The sequence below is a fragment of the Pinus tabuliformis genome, chromosome J (genome assembly GCF_031772625.1).
Source record: "Pinus tabuliformis cultivar Carrire ecotype Pingquan chromosome J, CPIR1, whole genome shotgun sequence".
In the NCBI taxonomy this organism is placed as follows: Eukaryota; Viridiplantae; Streptophyta; class Pinopsida; order Pinales; family Pinaceae; genus Pinus; species Pinus tabuliformis.
The window spans coordinates 79,257,343-79,277,231 of NC_142295.1; the positions used below are offsets into that span (position 1 = coordinate 79,257,343).

General features: G+C 38.5%; 1 protein-coding gene across 2 annotated transcripts in view; it reads right to left on the reverse strand.

The window, feature by feature from the left end:
• LOC149225600 (mitochondrial import inner membrane translocase subunit TIM14-2-like) overlaps nucleotides 1-17,826 on the reverse strand; it is a 45,296-nt gene extending 27,470 nt beyond the window's left edge. The window contains exon 1 of one of the 2 annotated variants that reach the window (XM_089377188.1): nucleotides 17,568-17,826. The gene's annotated coding sequence lies outside the window, so the exon portion shown is untranslated. The remainder of the gene's footprint in view (nucleotides 1-17,567) is intronic. The other variant, XM_089377187.1, reaches the window with a different exon arrangement.
• Between the last annotated feature and the right edge of the window lie 2,063 nt (nucleotides 17,827-19,889).

Consider the following 19,889-nt stretch of genomic DNA (forward strand, 5'->3'; position numbering starts at 1 on the left):
GCAACGTTTCCATTTTTTGGGTGTTGAAGAATCTAGGGCACCTAAGTTATAATGAGTTTCTTCTAGCAATGATAACAATTTGTGAAGTACTTTTACTTTTCTTGCTAACACAATCTTCTTATTATTATTATTAGTGTATGTTCTCTTACTTCATCAAACAGTTACCAAAATACAAGAGACAAGAACACAAGATGTTGGCTCTCAGCCAGGGCAAAACCTATATCTCTTATTAGAGAGGAAAACCCTTCTTGAAATTTCTCTTATTGAAGCTTTTATTGAAGAATACCAAACCCTAGACCCTTGACAAGAGGATCCTCCAAGCATAAGTCAATCCTTTGTCCTTCTTCTTCCGGCACTTCGTCCTTCTTCTTCCAGCACTTCGTTCTTCTTCTGGCAACTGATAGCAACCCTAGTTATGCTTGCACTAGAAGAGATATTTTTCTTTGTTCCTTAGTAGACTCCTTCCCTTATGAAGAGTACCTTGTCCCTCTTACAATCAAGCTCTTCCTTGTGATAATTTTGCAAGTCTGATGTAACAACAATGTGGCCTTTCAAAAAACTGATGCTAGATTGCTCTCCTTCCTTCTTCTTCTTCACTTCAGTGAGAGGCCTAATAGGCACTCCTTTCTTAGCCCAACCAACGAACTTTTATGACTGTAATAGGAGGGTTGTTATGACAGCAGAGAGAGCCTCCTTTTCTTCGCATGTGTGACTATAATAGGCCCTAAGACAACCCTATTAACTTCGGTTTTCTTTCTTCTTCGCTGCACTAGAGGCTCCTTCTTCATCCTTTTTCATACCCTATACTTGTCCTTTTCCTTCGCTGATTTCAGAGGTGAATTGCATTGCTTTGGAGGGGTGGAATGACCCTTATATATAGAGGTCTACTCCTTTATGCTGACTTGATGACTTGAGGCCGACTTGACTTCTATGCTTTGGATTGCTTCCTTTTGTGATGTCGTTGCATGAAGGCTTATGACTTGGCTTGGAGGTATTTCTTGGACTCTCATACATAAATATACATGGTGTAACATGCCCTTAAGGGTCTTCAATATTTCTTTTGACTCTTTGACTTCCCTATAGCACTTTGACATGTGCTAGACCTATGCAATGAGCAAGAAACTCATTGATATAAATAACAAAAATAATATTTCTTTTCTTTTATAAATACAAAGATCAAAATTACATTTATGAAGACCGAACCTAGTTACACTTTCTTCAACACTCCCTCTTAACTAGGGAGGTATTCATAAATCATTACAAGGTGTTTGGCTATTTTCAATCTGAAGAATTCACATAAGAGAAATCGGATTGGCAATCCATCTATTATAGCATCATAGTAACCAACATTGTTTCCACAGCAAGGCCTTGACTAATAGATCTATCTCTCATTAGATCAGAGCACAATGTTGGCGAGACCAATGACTATAGACACCTTCATCATTGTCTCTCAAGGTACATACCCACCCGGGTGTTCACTGAGTATGACCTTCTAGGACTATTCTCATCTTGGGTTCCCAGCCCTCAAAGAATATCGGTCCTCTTGCCTACTCTTGTCTTAGATGCCCTACACATCCTCAAAGAGCATCGGATGCCAAATGATTACCCAATCCTCCATTCTTTCTTCCAAAGTGAAGACAAGAATGTTGTGTCTATCTCTCCCTCTCAACTAGGGAAGATATGCCCATTCCTTGAAGGAATGTACCCAAGCTCCCTCTGATCAGGAACTTGCCCAAGCTCCCTTTTAATCAGGAACTTGTTAGAGCTCTCTTTTAGCTAGGGACTCTTCTACACATCAACAACTTCTTCTTCGTGGGTCCTTCAGCTGCTTGATCAACTTCTCTCCTTGATGTCATGAAATTCAGTTGAGCTTCTTCTTTGTAGGGCATCAGCCATCGATCACTTTCCTTCTTGGTTTGTCATGTCATTCCTTTATGGAAAGTGGCCTTCTTGATACATGTCTGGATCTTCTGTCATATAGCTACTTCTTTTTCATCATGCTTATGTCCGGAATATTCATCATATGAATGCTTAGTTGTACTTGCATTTTCAATACTTTGTTCTAGTAGCCCTGCATGACTTCATCTCGATATTACTCAAAAATTAAATGAAATAGTACTTTGCTAGATGGCTTTCCATCATGACATCTTGTTGACTTGAATCAGTATCCTATATCTTCATATCTCCAAGGCCTTTCTAAGTGTCAAGGGTCCTTTGATCTTTTTCTTCCTTTGTCAGAGTTCTCGAGCCTTCTTTCAGGAGATGTCTTCAACGAATTTGTCAGATGATGATTCCTAGTGACCATGGTGTTCTTTCATCTTTGATCTCTTTTCTCATATGCTTCTTCATAGGTTGTTTAGTCAACCACCTCATACTTCTTATGAGGGAATTTCTCATGTTGACCTTTATTGGTGTGTAAATCATGCCTTCGAGCATGTTATTAATGAAAGAGATCTTCCCTATTCTTGACCATGTTTTTAGAGCCATCCCTCATGCTCATTAATACATATGATGACATGACTTTTAAACTGAAAACATAGATGCATACATACCTCATCTTGACTATTTCCTTGATCATCTTTGCTTCCTTTGATAGCTTTTTGAGATTGCCTCTTTGTTTTGCTTCATTTTTTCTTGCCTGCATATCATCCTTTCTTGAATCCCATGAGTGGAATTCCTATCGAGACATCTGCTTTTTCTGAAAGTTATGAATCTTCTATTGAAGATTCCACCAGAGGATCTTAGTAGTCCTCATCCTGCAAATGCTTCTTCTTTGTTGATGATAGTGGCTTTCTAAGATTTTATCATGATCATTTCCTTTCTGCATTGATGAGGTCATTCAATAGCTACATCCTTTCTACATGAATATCTTTATCTGAGCTATCTCTACATTATGCTCCTATATTCCTGAAGATGCCATTTTTCCTACTTCTACATGTCCCTATGATACCCAAAACTTTGAAAGAAGACTTATGTAAAGAAGTTGACTTAGTCATAGTATAGATCTGGAGGGTCCTCCTTTTTCTGCTTCTCTTCTTCTTTCACTTCTTGAGTAATGTGAGCTTCTTCTCTTTTCCTCTTATTGTTGTCCTTCTTAAACTTGGGACAATCCCTTTTGTAGTGTCCATATTCTTGGCAGCCAAAGCATTGGACTTTGGACATATCTCTGTTACTTGTCCTTCATGGACCAAACTTGCCAAACTTTCCTTTTCTCTTGGCCATAGCAACAAATGCTTGCTCCTTTGATCCCACATCATCTTTGGCTTTGAGTCTAGTCTCCTCAATTTTGCATAGAGACCAAAGTTCATTTAGTGGGGTAGCTTCCTTCTTGGCATATATACTTGATGTGAAGTTGCCCCAATCCTCAGGTAGAGCATTGAGTACTACAGTTGTCATTTCTCTATCAGACATGACTTCTCCTAGCTCTTGTAGTTGATCTCTCATCTCAGAGATTTTCATGAAGTAGGGAGCTATTCCTTCCTTGGATATCTTCATCTTGTACAATTCATTGCGTAATGATATCACTTCTCCAGTTGTGCTAACTGAGAATAGCTCTATCAATTTATCATAGATTTCTTTCGATGTTTCAAGTTTGGAAACATAAGGAATGAGAGAGTCCTTGATGGATTCTATTAGAATCCTTTGAGCCCTTGTTTCATCCTTATTATATTTTGCTAGGGCTTGAGTTTGTTCCTTAGCAGGGACAGTGATACTCCCTTTGATGTGTTCTAGAAGTTCATTCTCCTTGAGAAGTAAATCAGTCCTCTTTTTCCATGCAAGGAAATTAGCAGTCCCAACCAATTTGTTGCTTTCCTTGCAAAAAGACATTGTGATATGTTTAGAAGAGGACATACAAGTACTTACTTGATAGTGTTGATGATGAAGAAGTCTTGCTCCTTCCTTGAAGATTTGATGATTTGCCTTCTTGGATCTTGGTGATCTTCAAATTGCTTCCTTCAAAGAGATTGCTTGGTGATGAAGACTTCTTTGAATTGGAGTGCTTTTCTTTTCTTGAAGATGATGTAACTTGATGTAGATTCTTCTTTTAATGGATCTTCTTGTAGGTGCCTTTATATGAAAGGCTCTTCTTGCTTTGTAGTCTTCCTTGATGGATCTAGAAGAGTAGATGATAGACCTCCTTGTCCTTGATGGATTTGAAACCCTTAGCTTGTAGAGTTGATGCTTCAACCTTGTATGTGTTCTTGAGATGCCCTTCCTTGATGTGTCACCTTAGCTCTGATACCATGTTGAAGAATCTAGGGCACCTGAGTTATAATGAGATTCTTCTAGCAATGATAACAATTTGTGAAGTACTTTTACTTTTCTTGCTAACACAATCTTCTTCTTATTATTATTAGTGTATGTTCTCTTACTTCATCAAACAGTTACCAAAATACAAGAGACAAGAACACAAGATGTTGGCTCTCAGCCAGGGCAAAACCTCTCTCTCTTAGAGAGGAAAACCCTTCTTGAAATTTCTCTTATTGAAGCTTCTATTGATAAATGCCAAACCCTAGACCCTTGACAAGAAGATCCTCCAAGCACAAGTCAAGCCTTTGTCCTTCTTCTTCCGGCACTTCGTCCTCCTTCTTCCAGCACTTCATTCTTCTTCCGGCAACTGATAGCAGCCCTAGTTATGCTTGCACTAGAAGAGATATTTTTCTTTGTTCCTTAGTAGACTCCTTCCCTTATGAAGAGTACCTTATCCCTCTTACAATCAAGCTCTTCCTTGAGATATAATTGCAGGTCTTATGTAACAGTAGTGTGGCCCTATTTCTTCGCACGTGTAAGGGGACTCCTTCAAGAAACTGGTGCCAGATTGCTCTCCTTCCTTCGCTTGAGTGAGAGGCCTAATAGGCACTCCTTTCTTAGCCCAACCAACGAACTTTTATGACTATAATAGGAGGGTTGTTATGACAGCAAAGAGAGCCTCCTTTTCTTCGCACGTGTGACTGTAATAGGCCCTAAGACAGCCCTATTAACTTCAGTTTTCTTCCTTCCTTCTTTGCTGCACTATAGGCTCCTTCTTCATCCTTTTTCATACCCTATACTTGTCCTTTTCCTTCGTTGATTTCAGAGGTGAATTACGTGGCTTTGGACGGGTGGAATGATCCTTATATATAGAGGTTTGGTCCTTCTTTAGGCCAACTTGACTTCTATGCTTCAGATTGCTTCCTTTAGTGATGTCGTTGCATGGAGGAGGCTTGTGACTTGGCTTGGAGGTATTTCTTGGACTCTCATACATAAATATACATGGTGTAACATGCCCTTAAGGGTCTTCAACATTTCTTTTGACTCTTTGACTTCCCTATAGCACTTTGACATGTACTAGACCTATGCAATGAGCAAGAAACTCATTGATATAAATAACAAAAATAATATTTCTTTTCTTTTATAAATACAAAGATCAAAATTACATTTATGAAGACCAAACCTAGTTACACTTTCTTCAACACTAGGGGTGACATTTCCAGCTATACCCATTTTGGAAACTTCTAGACGTTTCAGCGTTTTGTTCAACTTAGATTCAAACCAATGTTGCTAACATTGGCATTGAGATAAAATTAACAAGGGTCCAAAAAAACGATATATCGTAAAAATCGGCAAACATCGGCAAAATTATGATATCACCAAAATATCGATAAAATTTGACAAACATTGGCTACGCCAAAAATCGTGATTCTGAGATTTTATCACGATAAAAATCGAGATGTTTGTACCATTGATTCAAATAACCCATTTAATTCATCCCATTATTCTTTTGATGACTCTTCCAAATCAAGGTTATGCAACTCAAATAAGATATAGTTACTCCCATAACTAGCTTAGCCTTATCATCCATACACTGCCAATCTATAATTTTGTCTTCTCGTGTGGGTATGGGCACAATCCCCTTGGCTCCCTAATGAATTTTGTGCTATAAATGTAATTCGTTTTTTACATCTAATAGATGTGAGCATTAAATTTCTCCAAAGTGGCTTCCATCTTTTTATGAGAGAACTAAGCTTTTTATGTACAAAATTTATAAACAAAATACTTGTGTATACTATTTTCCCCTTTGCATTGCAAAGAAACTTCAAGAATAAGAAATAGTTTTTAGAAAGTAACAAATCACCTCTAAGTGTGTAGTTCCACTGAGAAATTTGGCATTGTCTCGTATATTATATTTATTTTTTCTTCTTAGAACTCTACACTTCTTGCCCAAAATCATGTTTTCTTTAGAAGCATTTTGTGTTCGTTCTTTAATGGTTGACTCTTCTTCAATTGTCTTTTGCTTACAAGACACATGAAGGTGTTTGTGTGTTTTATGTTGTTAAATTTTGGTATGTTCTATGCTAGAGCAATTTATTTAAATTTTCACAGTTAGCAATCACATCAGCATTACGATAAACTGCAGATAGAACATAAATATAAAACGCAGAAGACAAGCCAAGACAAGAGGACACAAGATGTGGCGCGAGCCAGGGACAAACCCCACAATGTGTGGGGAAACCCTTTGATCAAATCTTCTTTTATCTTCAAAGTTCAGCAGAGAAAGAGAGAGAGAGAGAGTACAATTACAACAGAAGTCAACACTTTGACTTGTCTAGATCTAAGCATAGATCATCTTCTATAACAATGAGATCAGTTGAAGACATTCTGCTTCAACTGATTCTCTAAGGTGACTCCTTCACCTATCATCATGCTGCATCTGGTTCTCTTGTTGTACCACTCATACTGCACCATACTTCACTGATCATGCTGCCCATGATCTACATTATCTTGTAGTCTTGCTGATCATGCTGCCCTTTACATCATTACTCATCATGCTGCCCATGCCTATCATGCTGTAACACTATTACACTGCCATATGCATATCAGCCTTAGCTGCTTGCTATGGCTTGCAGCCTAGCAAAGCAGCTAGGCTATAGTTGCACCCTCCTACTAAACAGCTTCTCCCTCAGTCCTCTAATATAGAGACAACTGCTATCATACATAACCCATGCTTGAGAACAGCAGTCTTTAATATCGTTGCTGCTAGGATTCCTGTGCTTTGACTGAAGGCTATATTCATCCTTGATTGCAGCATATCTTCACATTAGGACTGCGTCCTTTTGGAGCATTCATAGATAGAGTATATGCGCATTAGGGTTGTCCTCTTTCATGACTGAGTTAGAACCTTTTTAATGACTGTGTTAAGATCATCTCCTAGGGCTATTGGTACAGCGTATTAGGGCCTCCATTGACTGTGTTTAGGGCTGCTGGGAACAGCATATTATGGCCTCCATTTGACTGCGTTTAGGGCTGCTGGAAACAGCGTATTAGGGCCTCCCTTTTACTGCGTTTAGGGCTGCTGGAAACAGCGTATAAAGTCTTCTCCTCTAGAGCATTTAGGGCTTCACGTGGCTGTAGTTTAGGGCTGCGTAAACCTTCACACTTTGGCAGCTACAGGTCTCTTTTTGACTGCGGCCAGATTATTATGACTGCGGCTTGACCTTCATATTACTGCAGCTATCCTTCATATTACTACGGCTGCATTTAGAGCTGTTTGGACAGCATATTAGTACCTGCGTTTAGGTGTATTAGGGCCTGCGTATAAGGCTACAGGTCAACGTATTAGGGCATCACTTGACGGTGTTCAGGGCTGTTCCATTTACTGCGTGTAGGGACCTTCATGACCTGTGTGTCTTCATTTACAGCGGATAAGATTAGGGCAACATCTGCAGCTAGACCAACGTATTCTTTTTGGTGTCTCTCCTTCTCCAAAAACCCAAGACGTGGAGAGGAGGAGATCACTTCAAGAATATCTCCCCAAATGACTTCAAGTCCTCACCTATTTATACTAAAAACAAAGATGATGAATAGACACGTCTATTGGGCTTCTAGAGCCTACATAAGTGCTGGTCGGCTTGATAATAATTACATAAACAAAATAAATTCATATCTCCATAAATACTTATCGGAATCGGATGATCTTTGGATCAATCCTACACCTCTCGACGAGAGGGATCCAATAAAAATATCAGCTGCCAGAAATAAGCTAACCCACATGGAGTTTGGCCCTAGTTGCCAATTTAACATATGTAAAGGGAGACTTGCATCATGATAGGTGTTGTGACTATAACCCCAAGGGTGGCAATTTCTTTGCCTATGTGTGTGTGTCTTGGGGGTTACGGGTGAGGGGGTGTACGTTATTATCATCAAGGGATTTTCTCTATATTACTTCAATATTACAATGTCCATCAAATAAACTTCTATTTTGCTTCAAAATTATAGACATTAAAAGAATGTCTACCTAATGCTCATTTTAAATAATCACATCTTGCCTTTTTATTTTCATTTTCACCTTGACTTTGCATAATCTTTTGAGGCTCCCCATGAAATTTCTCACACTCCATACGTTCTTGCCCCAATACCATGTTGGTGTATGGAGATGTGCAACCATATAAGATAGTATTATATATTGTTATGGTTGAGTGTTATATATATTGTTATGGTAGAGTGTTATATTTTTCCCTCGTATATATATATAACAGAGTGTAGAACTTCATATGTGCAAGCCCACTTCTGGTTTTGTGGGTTGCTCATAAGGGTTTAGGCCCACATATGTATTAATGGCCTCCCTTACTCTCAAAGGAAGGAGAGATTACTTTCATGATCATTGTATCATGATGATGTTGCGTGACATATAAGGAGATGAGCATGCATCTGTCTCTCTCTCTCTCTCAATATACTTCACTTTTTTTATTTCTCTCTTATCTTGGAGACACTATGGTTTCAGAGCTTTTGGAGTAATAGGGTTAGGGTATCATCCCTTGGAGAAGTTGGAGGAAGGGGTTTGGGATAAAACCTTAGGTTGTACTTGTTGAAGAAGAAGAGGAGAAGATGTCTAGCCAAGGAGGTTTGCTACGTTGATACTAGCTTGTAGAGAATCTTTGGTGGAGCTAGTGTTTTCTTGGCTTTCCCTAGCTAGGCTTTTGACCAGTTAGAGTATTATACTAGACTTGGCATGAGGCTATGGTTGACTTCATCTACATATATATACATTAAGTTTTTCGTTATCCAAATTTGTCTTATTGCATATTTGATTTCCAGCTATCTTTATCTTCGTGGTTTGGTAATTTCAAGCACTTGTATATCTTGCTGATTGGACATAAATTAACACTGAAATTTTTAAGTGTTTTAACATTAATCTTGAAGAGGATAGGGCAGGTAAGAAAGTGAATTTCAAATCTGGTTTATACTTTTGATTAGATTGCCCTGGAGGGCTGACACTTGCCGGCACAAATTTGGTATCCTTGCTCTTGGATTGCCTTGTTGATTGGGTCAAAAAGGAGTGAAATATGGTCCACTGTTTGCTGCTGTAAAAGTATATTCCAGATCAGCCCTGAGGTTGTAAATTCACAGGGTTAAGATCTGGGATACCTCCAGGAGAGAGGTGAAATTACTGAAATTGCATTAACGCTTGAATTCACAAAATTTCTACACCCATGACCCTCTTAACAACACTCTAGTTATTGTCAACATTCTAAACATAGTGGTACCTCTCTAACAATTTAGTGGGGACTAAAAGAGAACATTTTCACTGGCATTGTAACATTTGCACTACCATTTAGATTGCTAACTCGTGAGATAAAGAAGCATACTAGGCACAGTTGTTTCTTATGATGTTCACAAACGTTGCACATAGTTGGTATAGAGAATTTCCCCCAAATTACTTGAGGAATGTAAGAAATTAAGGGATGATTTTAAAAAATGTCAATGTAGGATGATAATTAATATGCAGATGAAATCTACAATATATAACGTGGGGAAAATGTACGGCATTATAATTTGATCAATTAAATCCTTCATCAAGAAAATAGATATGAAAGTGAAATTGCTGTCCTAAAATGGTCCCTCTTGGGAGGACTATTCCCTGAGTATAATAAGATGAAGTTCGTTGTCCCTGTCATCCTAAGAGGAAGGTATGAACCAAGCACTTTACTTGGAAGTGAATATCTAAGTCTCCAACATGAGGTGATGAAAATGCTGAACCTTCTCTAATCAATGCTTCAATAGAAGATATGCCTAAATTGGTTTGGAGGAGAATAGAATGTGTAGTTTATTTTTTAGTGGACTTCATTCTTGATCTATGAAATCTTGGTCATTACTTGGATTGAAATTTTAATATCAAATGTAACTTCCAAGGAGAAAGACCTAAAGTGGTCACACATCATTCCAAGCCCATTTTCACACAACAATAAGGGACCGAGTTTTGTGAGATTCACATTTGCTAAAGTTGGGTCAAGTTTTTTGGAGTACTTAAGCAATGGACAGCACAAGCAAGCAAAAAGCAAGGCAAACAATAAAGGCACTCAATCTCCTCACTAGCATAGCCAATAAGGAATCATGGATACAGCTGGGAACCATCAGCAGGGTTTAGAGATTTTAAACCACGTCACTTGTCCCTCTAGCACTAGCAGAGAAGCCAAGGGAAAAATAAGATTCTTATTGTACAGAGGCTTTTGCAAAGTTATGAGCACCCTATTCTTCATGGCTTGGAACTGACACCTCATTGGATGTAATCAAGCTCTATGCCTTTATTTCTTTGGCAGTGTTTCGTTCAAACTAATATAGAAACTTGTCAATTCCAAGAAACTTGTTTTGCACAACCATTTAGATTTCTAACATGTGGGATGAAGAAGCCTGCTAGGTAAAGTTGTTTCCTACAATGTTCACGAGCATTGTACATGATTGATATAAATAATTCCCCTTAAATTACTTATAGATTGTAAGCAATGAAGGGATGAAAAAAAACAAAAAACAAAAATAAGGTTGTTGAGAGATGATAATGAATATTCGGATGAAATATATAACATGAAGCAAGAATAGGGACCAAATGGATTTATAATTTGAAAATTAAAGCCTTGACCTAGAAAATAAAGATGAAAGTGAGAAATGGTGAACCCTGAAAGGACTATTGCCTAAGAAAATGACTTTGGTTCTTCCAACATCCTACGAAAAAGTCACCAACATTGGGTAATGATACTGTTGAACCTTCAGCAAAAGATGCTTTATGAGAAGATATACCTAAATTGATTTGATCGAGCATAGAATATCTTGCTTATTTTTTAGCGGACTTCATTCTTAATCTATGAAATCATGATTATCCTTTAAACTTATACCATCAAATGTAATTTCCAAAGAAAAAGGACCTAAAGTAGTCACACACCTTTCAAACCTGTTTTTAGACGACTTTAAGACACTGGGATTTGTAAGCTTTCAATGTTGGCGAAGTTATCCATACAGTTTTTGGAGTAAAGCTACATCAATATTTTTGGAGTATTCAAGCAAAGGGCAGCAAAAATGCACAAAAGACAAAGCACTCAATCCTTTCAATACCATGGCCAATCAATGGATCATGGATATAGGCTTATAGGTTGGACAAGGTTTAGAGATTTTCAACCACACCAATGGTCTCTCTGACAGTGAAGGCAGGGGAAGTAGGTTTTTTACTGTACAGATGCTTTTGCAAAGTGGTGAGAACCCTATTCTTTATGGCCTTAGATCTGACAATTCATTCATGATGTACTCAAGTTCTATGACTGGATTGCTTTTGAAGTGTTCTGTTCAAATTGAACTGGAGAAACTCAGTTTCAAAAACTCTCTGATTCAGGATTCCTTATATATTCCACTTTTGCCCTAATTTCTAGAAGCACCCGAATTTAGAAATGAGATTCATTTAAACGGTCTTGAAATGCCATGATAATAGCTCAAACCAAAGCTGAAAAGAAAAATAGCATACAGAATTGGTCAGAACCTCAACAAATCAAACAATCTATAGAATGACCTAAAATCATTTTTTCTTAGGCATCCATAAATTCAGCAAATTCGAAGCTTCAAACTCTTCGCCCATTGATAATTTCATCTAAGCTCCCAATTCAAACTCTGTCTTTTACCAAGCACCAAATGATTCGTGTAACTCAACATCCTTTCATCACACGAATCCTAACCGTAATCTTTTCCAACCATCCAATAATCCATCTAACAAGACCCTAATTTTTCTCAGAACAACCCTGACTTAACGAAATGCAAAACCCAATATTCTCCAAAAACATCGTTAAGTTAGTTTTGTTCAAACCTTATTTCTTCTAACCACAATTAGTCTAATTCAAACCTATGTTTTTTGGTCTGAAATCCCATCCTCTCCTAAACATATCAAACCATCCTTAAATGCATCTAATTCAAACCTAGTTTCGACATAAAACCCTAATTTCATTAAATGTTTATTAATTCATAAAACTCAAACTGTAATCAAGGGTACTGCCATGCTTGAATGACTACCTAGTAATCCCTACGAGAGATGACGATAAACGTTATTGCCTTTGTTTACGATAAACGCTACAGACACCTGAAGTAGAAAGAAAGAAAGAAATTATTTTTAACGTCCACGAGGCTAAAGATAGCCTATGGGACAGCTTGCTTCTTCATCTGCTTGATGTATTCGGCCCTTTTTTTGTGAAGCTTCAAAATAAATGCTCCCAGCTTCTCGACAAACCTCTCGCTAAATAGATTATCCCAAGAGCTAGCTGCCAGTGTATCTGCATAACTTTCCCTGTTGTCTTTGAAAGCCTCACATTCTAAAATGAAATGTTTTTCTGTTTCCACTTTTCCAGAAGAACAAAAAATGCATACTCTTTCCTCCCACATTTCCTTTGGCCTCTTCCAACGCCCTGTTTCACAACGTAGTTGATGAGAATTAGTCCTTAACTGAGCAATAAGAATTTTGGCTCTCCAAGAGATATTGGCCTCTATGTATGCCTTTGGTTGATGATTATGAGTGGGATTAAACACTTCAATATAGTAATTTTTCTTTCTTCCTAGCTCCTTGTCCCAAATATGCTTGTGGAACTTTTCCATAACAAAAGCTTTTATCTCTTTGCTATTTATGGGACACACGTTCAAGCAAATACCCCATTTACTAAACCATTTGTTATTTTGTTGCATCCAAGTTTTTTTGCTCTTGCACAATCTATCATTAAAGACAACCTTAGGCCATCTACCCTCTTCCATTTGCTCATTTTTTTTAAATACCTTATGACTCGCACCATAGCAATTGCTTCAATAGGAGCGGTCCTTGTTTCACTTAGCAAGATATCGTAAGGAACTGCACTTTTAATCTTAAATTGGTTTGTAATCAAACGCTTCTGAATTTTCTCAATTTGTCTCCACTGCATGTCGGATGTACTGTTGGCCCATAGTTCACAACCATATAGAATTACCGGAATCACTAGAAGCCCAAAAAGAGTTTGAGTGGCGTTCCAATCCCATAACTCTGCCTTTCTACACCTATTTTGAAAAGCATAATATGCTTTCCAACCCCCCAAAGTTCTTTTCTTTCTACAACCATTCCAGCTTAGATTTTTGTTGAAGTCAATTCCGAGGTATTTGTAGTCCGCAACTTCTTCCAGAATGTTGCCTTCAAAGTAAAACTTATGTTGGTTATGTTTTCTTTTCTTAGAGAAGACCACTACTTTCGTTTTGCTGATATTAACTTGCATCCCCACAGTTGTACAAAAATGCTCAAGGGATAGTAAGTGCTCTTGCAAACCAAGAGCCGATTTAGCAATAAGAATAAGGTCATCTGCATACAAAAGAAGCCTTATAACAAACTTGCCCAAATAGATACCATCACCCCCTTGTGAATTTAACCACTCCTCAAGCTTGTCAATATATAAACCAAAAAGGGTAGGAGACAGTGGGCAACCTTGCTTGACCCCGATATCGCTTCTAAAACTTTCAGAAATGCCTGCTGAAGTTCTAATTTTGACTCTCACCTCTTCATACAACCTATGCACAGCTGCTCTCAAATGTTTAGGAACCCCAAGTTCCTCCATTTTGTGCCAAAGCTTATCCCTAGGAACCGAGTCAAACGCTTTTCTGAAATCAACAAAGCAACAGAAGGCTTCTTCCTTTTTCTCCCACATTTTTCTATGATGTGCCTTTAAGTTATACAATGATCAACTGTAGAATGTTTAGGTCTAAAACCTGCTTGCCCTTTAGCACGCTTATCTCTTTCTTCTGCCCACTTGCTAATTTTGTTTTCTAGCATGCTTCCAAATAGCTTTGCAAACAAAGGGTTTATCATGATGGTCCTATAATTGGAGGGATTATTGACGTCACCGCTCTTGAAAAGAGGTATTGCCAGACTAGTTTTCCAATCTGTGGGGAGCTCTTGTTGTATGATGTTGTTGAAGATTTTTGTAATGTGAGATGCAAGAATTTTTTAGCCCCACTTTAGATATTCTGCTTGGAGTTCAGCTAAATCTTTTGCTTTTCCAACACCCAACTTCTTGATACCCATCTCTATCTTTTGTACCGTGAAGGGTTCAGTATCAGTGTTGACTAAGGGAGGAGGATCAACCTTGAAAACCTGTTCATATAGTTGTCTTGCATAGTCAAACCATTTAGAAGCTGTAATATTATTTCCAATTTGCATCTTTTTCGGTTGGAGTTCCTTCCAAAATAATTTGAGATTATTTTTCCCAAGGAATATTAGTTCTTCCCTCCTTAAAGCCATGAAATCGGTCTTTTTCTTGCTTAATAATTGCTTGTAAGCTTTGAGCTTTATGTTACCCTTGTCTGACTCTTTCCATATTATCCTTGCCTTTTTGCATTCCTCGTCAAACCATGCATTAACAGGAAAGCAATTTGTTTCAGACTTCTTAATTTTTGCTCTTTGCACTTTGCAAGTGCACATTGAATTAAATGTGTTAATTCATGACTATCAGCGTTGTGAATTGTAATTTTCTCCTTCCCAAAGAGCCTCTCTAGCGTCATTTTGAAGGTATTACAATTTTCTAGGGTCAAAAGAATTCTGCCCTGTGGGAGATTTTGTTAAACATGTTGAATTTTTTACTCTAACTGTTTCTTTCCAATCCAAGAGAAACATAGAGAAATTGGCTTGTGATCTGATTTCAAGTCCCACAACTGATCTCCAATCAAAACTTCCTCCATTTCTCACACAAACCATGTGAGCAAATTACATAATCTACCACACTTGCTCTGTTGTAAGTACTGTAAGTGAAATTACTGGAGTTTGCCCATCTAGTCAAGCCATTACAAATGACTAAATCAAAGGCCCCACATAGAGTAAGCAATTGTTTACCAAAGAGATTGCAGCCCTTGTCCTCATCTCTTGCTGCCCTAACCTTTAAAATTTCCTCCCTTCTTTCCTCATGTTGCTTTATATAGTTAAATCTTCTTCTAGGGAAAAACGAGAACCCCTCAAGATATGTTTCTTGCTTAGAATGGTGTATTTATAACCCAAGCTAGGCATAATGACTTTTATGGGCCTGGTTCTCTCCCCGTTAAGCTTACCCACCCTCCATGCTTGGCATATTTGTCCTTGCCATAGCAACTTGTCTTTCAAGAAGTCCTTTGCAAGGTCAAGAGTACTTTCATTTTTCCCATATTCTTTCACCCCTTTAATAATTATGTTTGCTACCCTATTTTGTCTTTCCTTGCCTTCACTATCTTGCATGTTGTCAACCTTAATATTTGTTTCTCCTTCCTTATTAGCATAATTGCTAATAACTTGAGCCCAAGTTTTGGAAACTTTGGTGGAATCTCCTTTCGTTTCTTCTCTTGCGTTCTCTTCATGGTTGTTTATTTGGGCAATTATTCTCCCTTTATCTCGGGATGGTTTCACATTCACCACCTCTGTACTTTCCACTACAGATTTCTTTATGTTTTGCACCTCCGCCTTCATGCCTTGCCATTTTGTCTTCCCTATCAGAAGAGCTTCCTATAGCAATACCACTTGTTCTTTTAAAACTCTATTGCTTTCTGTTAAAACCTTGTCCTCAGCTGTTATTATATGAATTTTATGATCTCTTTCCTGCCCTTTAGCTTCTAAGGCCTCCAACCTTTGTTTTGCATTTAACAATTCTTTCACATAAAGATCGGATGACCAAGTGAGAGGTGTGGATGTGGGACTATATAAGCTAGAATCATCAGTGCTTTTCCTCTAGGCTTCTTGTTGCCACGTGCTTGTAGAGGAGACTTGTTTGGGTGCTTTTTGCGAAAGGCTCGAGTACTTTTCTTCTTAGATCGTTTCTTCCTTGTTTGCTCCCAATTTAGACGGACTACTCTTCGTTTTAAAATGCCCCGATATTGTTTGGCATTAACCCAAACCCACTTCTCAGCTTTGGCGGATGAGGCAATTTTCACTTGTCCTAAATCATTTGTCTCCACCTGCTCTGAAATTTCTTGTTCTTTTATCATGTTTGAATGCATTTGCTAGCTCAATGCTTCTGTTGCATAAAAGATCCCTGCTTTTGCACTGCTCGCTGCTCTCATTGCTAACCACACTGCTCGGACCGCACTCTTGATCGATTGATGATGAGGCGGCTTGATAATACCTTGGAGTTGATCTCGGTCGATGGATGGATGCCTCTAATATATGCCCTCCGCAATGGTTGAAGTGGGTTGTTAGAGACTCCAAAGCGCTTGTTGCTTGCGGTTGAATGTCTAGTCAATATCCTTTTCATAAAGTTGATAAACGCAGCGATTCGAGCCCTCGAGAAGCCTCTAGATTAAACCGGACTGTCGGAACCACCTTGATTTATCGCCCACAACCATTTTCACTTCATTTCATCTGCTCATTTGCATTCAACCAAGAACTTTCGTAGTGTTTTTGAAGTTGCTGGTATCGATATGAAAAGTGGCATAACAACATGGAAATTGGCCGACCACCCTAAGCTCCCGAAAGGTAAGCTAGTAGCAGTGGTAGTACTGGACGGATGGGGCGAGAATATATCAGACCAATACAATGCAATTCACCTCGCAAAGACTCCCACCATGGATTTCCTCCGTGGACAGTTATCTCTCTTCACCGTATTTGCGACTGGTTGCATGATCGCATTCTAGAGTGTTAGAGATGCCACCGGACAATGCAGCCTGGCCAAATATGCGACTATGCAACCTTCACCAGTAGCAGTTCCTTTGCACTGAATATGCGACTATGCGACCTTCACCAGTAGCAGTTCCTTTCCACTGTATTTGCGACTAGTCGCAAAATCGCGCATTTTAAGTCTTCGAGATATCTCATTTTTGAAGAATTCTTCAGCGAAAATCACATGGAGAAATTTTTGTCGACACGTTTCGAACCAACCAGTGTGGTTCATCGTCAGGATAAGTTGAATGAGCAGATCTGGCTATGCACTTTATATAGACAAGGCAGAATATCCCCGGAAAATGTGACCTGGCCAAAAACGCGACTATGCGACCTGGCCGAATATACGTTCCTGCTGCTGGAGTACGCGGGAGGTACGCGGGAGGAACAGTGGATGCCCGCAGTCGAGGTGAAAATTGATTATATACCCGAAGTTCAAAACTAAGAGTCTAATGCATGCGAACTTATGAATGTATTACTCGCAACCCAGCTCAGCCCGGATAGAATTAGGTATTACGACAGGAACCCACTCGTCGCAGAAGACACAATCCTACTAGAAACCCTCCCAAATAGACACCAACTTTACACTGGAAAGGAAAAACGCAGTAAAATAAAGCGATATTACAAGACATAAAGGGAGCAAAAGAACCTGGTGTATTTTCCAGCGAATAAACCTTCCGTTCGAATGCCGATGATGCCGATGATGAAATCCCGGGTGGCTCTGAAGGAATGAATGTTTAATTGATGAGTCTTCTGCTCGTAAATGATGAACAGCACGAACCTAGACTGCTCTCACATATACTCGTCTATGTTTATTCCAGGGCATCCGCATTTCATTGTGCTCTGTTCATTGTGACTGATAACTTGAAAGACATGTCCAAATAGTAGTCATTGCGTACTTCTCAAGAAATCTCGAAACATTTAGATAATAAAATTCGATTTTAGTTATATATTTATATTTGACACGTATATAAATAAGGCCATGTTTTCTGCTGTTACGAAATAAAATATAAAAGCTATGCACTGTAGATCGAGCCCACAAAACGCACCTTTCCAATTCCCGGTAGCGCGAGCGGTTCCCTGAGTTTTTGGTTAAAAACAATTACCAAATATATAAACGTAAGCATTCCATGTAACTTATTTTCTTTCTTTCTGTTTAAGAGGAAAAAAAGGTTTATTTATCATAGATAAAAAGGAAGTACATTTGTCACTTTTTTATTTTATGTTTACAATTATTTATCATAAAATAAACTCGTTTTCAAAAATGTCAAAAATGGTTCTAACCCGATCTCTATCTTAGTTCCATCACCAACCTCTCAACGAATGAATCCCAAAAGCCAATGCAAGTTTTTCATCATGCTACACCAGATGTAGGAGGCACATGTTTTCTTCCTGGCACCATTCCTAAGCCAGGATGTGAACATTTGGCCATACATATACTTATCTCTAATAATTAGTGACCATATTTCAGATCCTGACATAGCCCTCCACATATTTTTGATAATTAGAGCCTTGTTAAAAGTTGATGGGTCTATGATCCCCCATCCACCTTCCTCAATTGGCTTGGCCAATGTTGCCCATCTAATTAAATGAATCTTCCCCAAAAGGTTGGACCCAGGTAACATAAACAAATGCATCTAGTATACCGATATATTTTGTAGCACAAATTTCAGCATAATAATTATGCTTCCCATCGACAACCATTTGTGTTTCCACCCATCCAATTTTTTAAAAATCATGTCGATCATCTAGTCTTCGTCCTTAATGCAATACCAGTTTGGTTTCAATCTCAAACCAAGGTATACAAAGCCTTCATCGTATTGAATGGATGCAATATCAAATAGCTTAATAATGTCCCTGGTCATCAAATCCTCTCTGTCGCCATATACCAGGATAGATTTAGATTTTCTCATCCATAATCTTGTAGTCTCTCCAAAAGTCTTGATAATCCTATGTATATGTGTCCATTCAACAAGAGAGGACTCGCCACCAAATAATAAATCATCTACAAACATTAAACGTGTGACGACATATTGTCTGGTAACACATACCCCAAAGATCAGTGCTTTGTCGCCCGCATCTCTCATCTTGCAGCTCATACAATCTATCACTAGGAAAAAGAGGAGAGGAGATAGAGTACATCCTTGTCTCAGCCCCCTATAAGCTCTGAATAATTATGTCGGCAATCCATCAATAATCATTGTAAAATTAGCAATATCGATGCACGCCAAAATCTATTTAATGTTTTAAGGGGAGATACGAGTATTGATCAATAACAGTTTTAGGAACTCCCAGTCCACACAATCATATGCCTTGATCAAATCAACCTTGAGTAGACATGACTTTTGTTTATGGGATTTCATTGTATGTAGGACCTCCTGTGCAATGGCAGTGGCATCCTAAATCTGCTTGCCGTCCAGAAACCCAAACTGTTCAGTGGTTATGTGCCTCGACAGTACCAGCTTGAGTTTGCAGGCAATTAATTTGGAGATCATCTTATACACAGAGTTGCAAAGGGAGACCGATCTATAAGCTGCAAAGGTCCTAGGGTTCTCCTTCTTAAAAATCAAGGCAATGAATGTGGCATTGATGACCCCTGATATGAACACATGTATCCTTAATTCCTCAAGAACCGCCAGGAGATCTAGAATCATCAACTCAAATCAATGTAGAAATATTTATACCCCCCCACCCATCCAGTCCAGGGCTCTTTTCCTTCGCACGGTCCTTCAAAACCTTTGTCAGTTCTACTCGAGATATCTGCTGACCCAACATATCATTTTCCTCCTCAAAGAACATTTTAGGGACAAGTGTTATATAATCCATTTGGGAAGAAAAATCAGGGTCTTGTGCCTTGAATAACTCACTAAAGTGCTTGAGAACATCTAGTTCAATAGTCGATTGTGAGTTTTGAATTTTCCCATCTTCATCCCCAATCTTCCTAATCGCATTTTATTGCTTCCTAGGATTA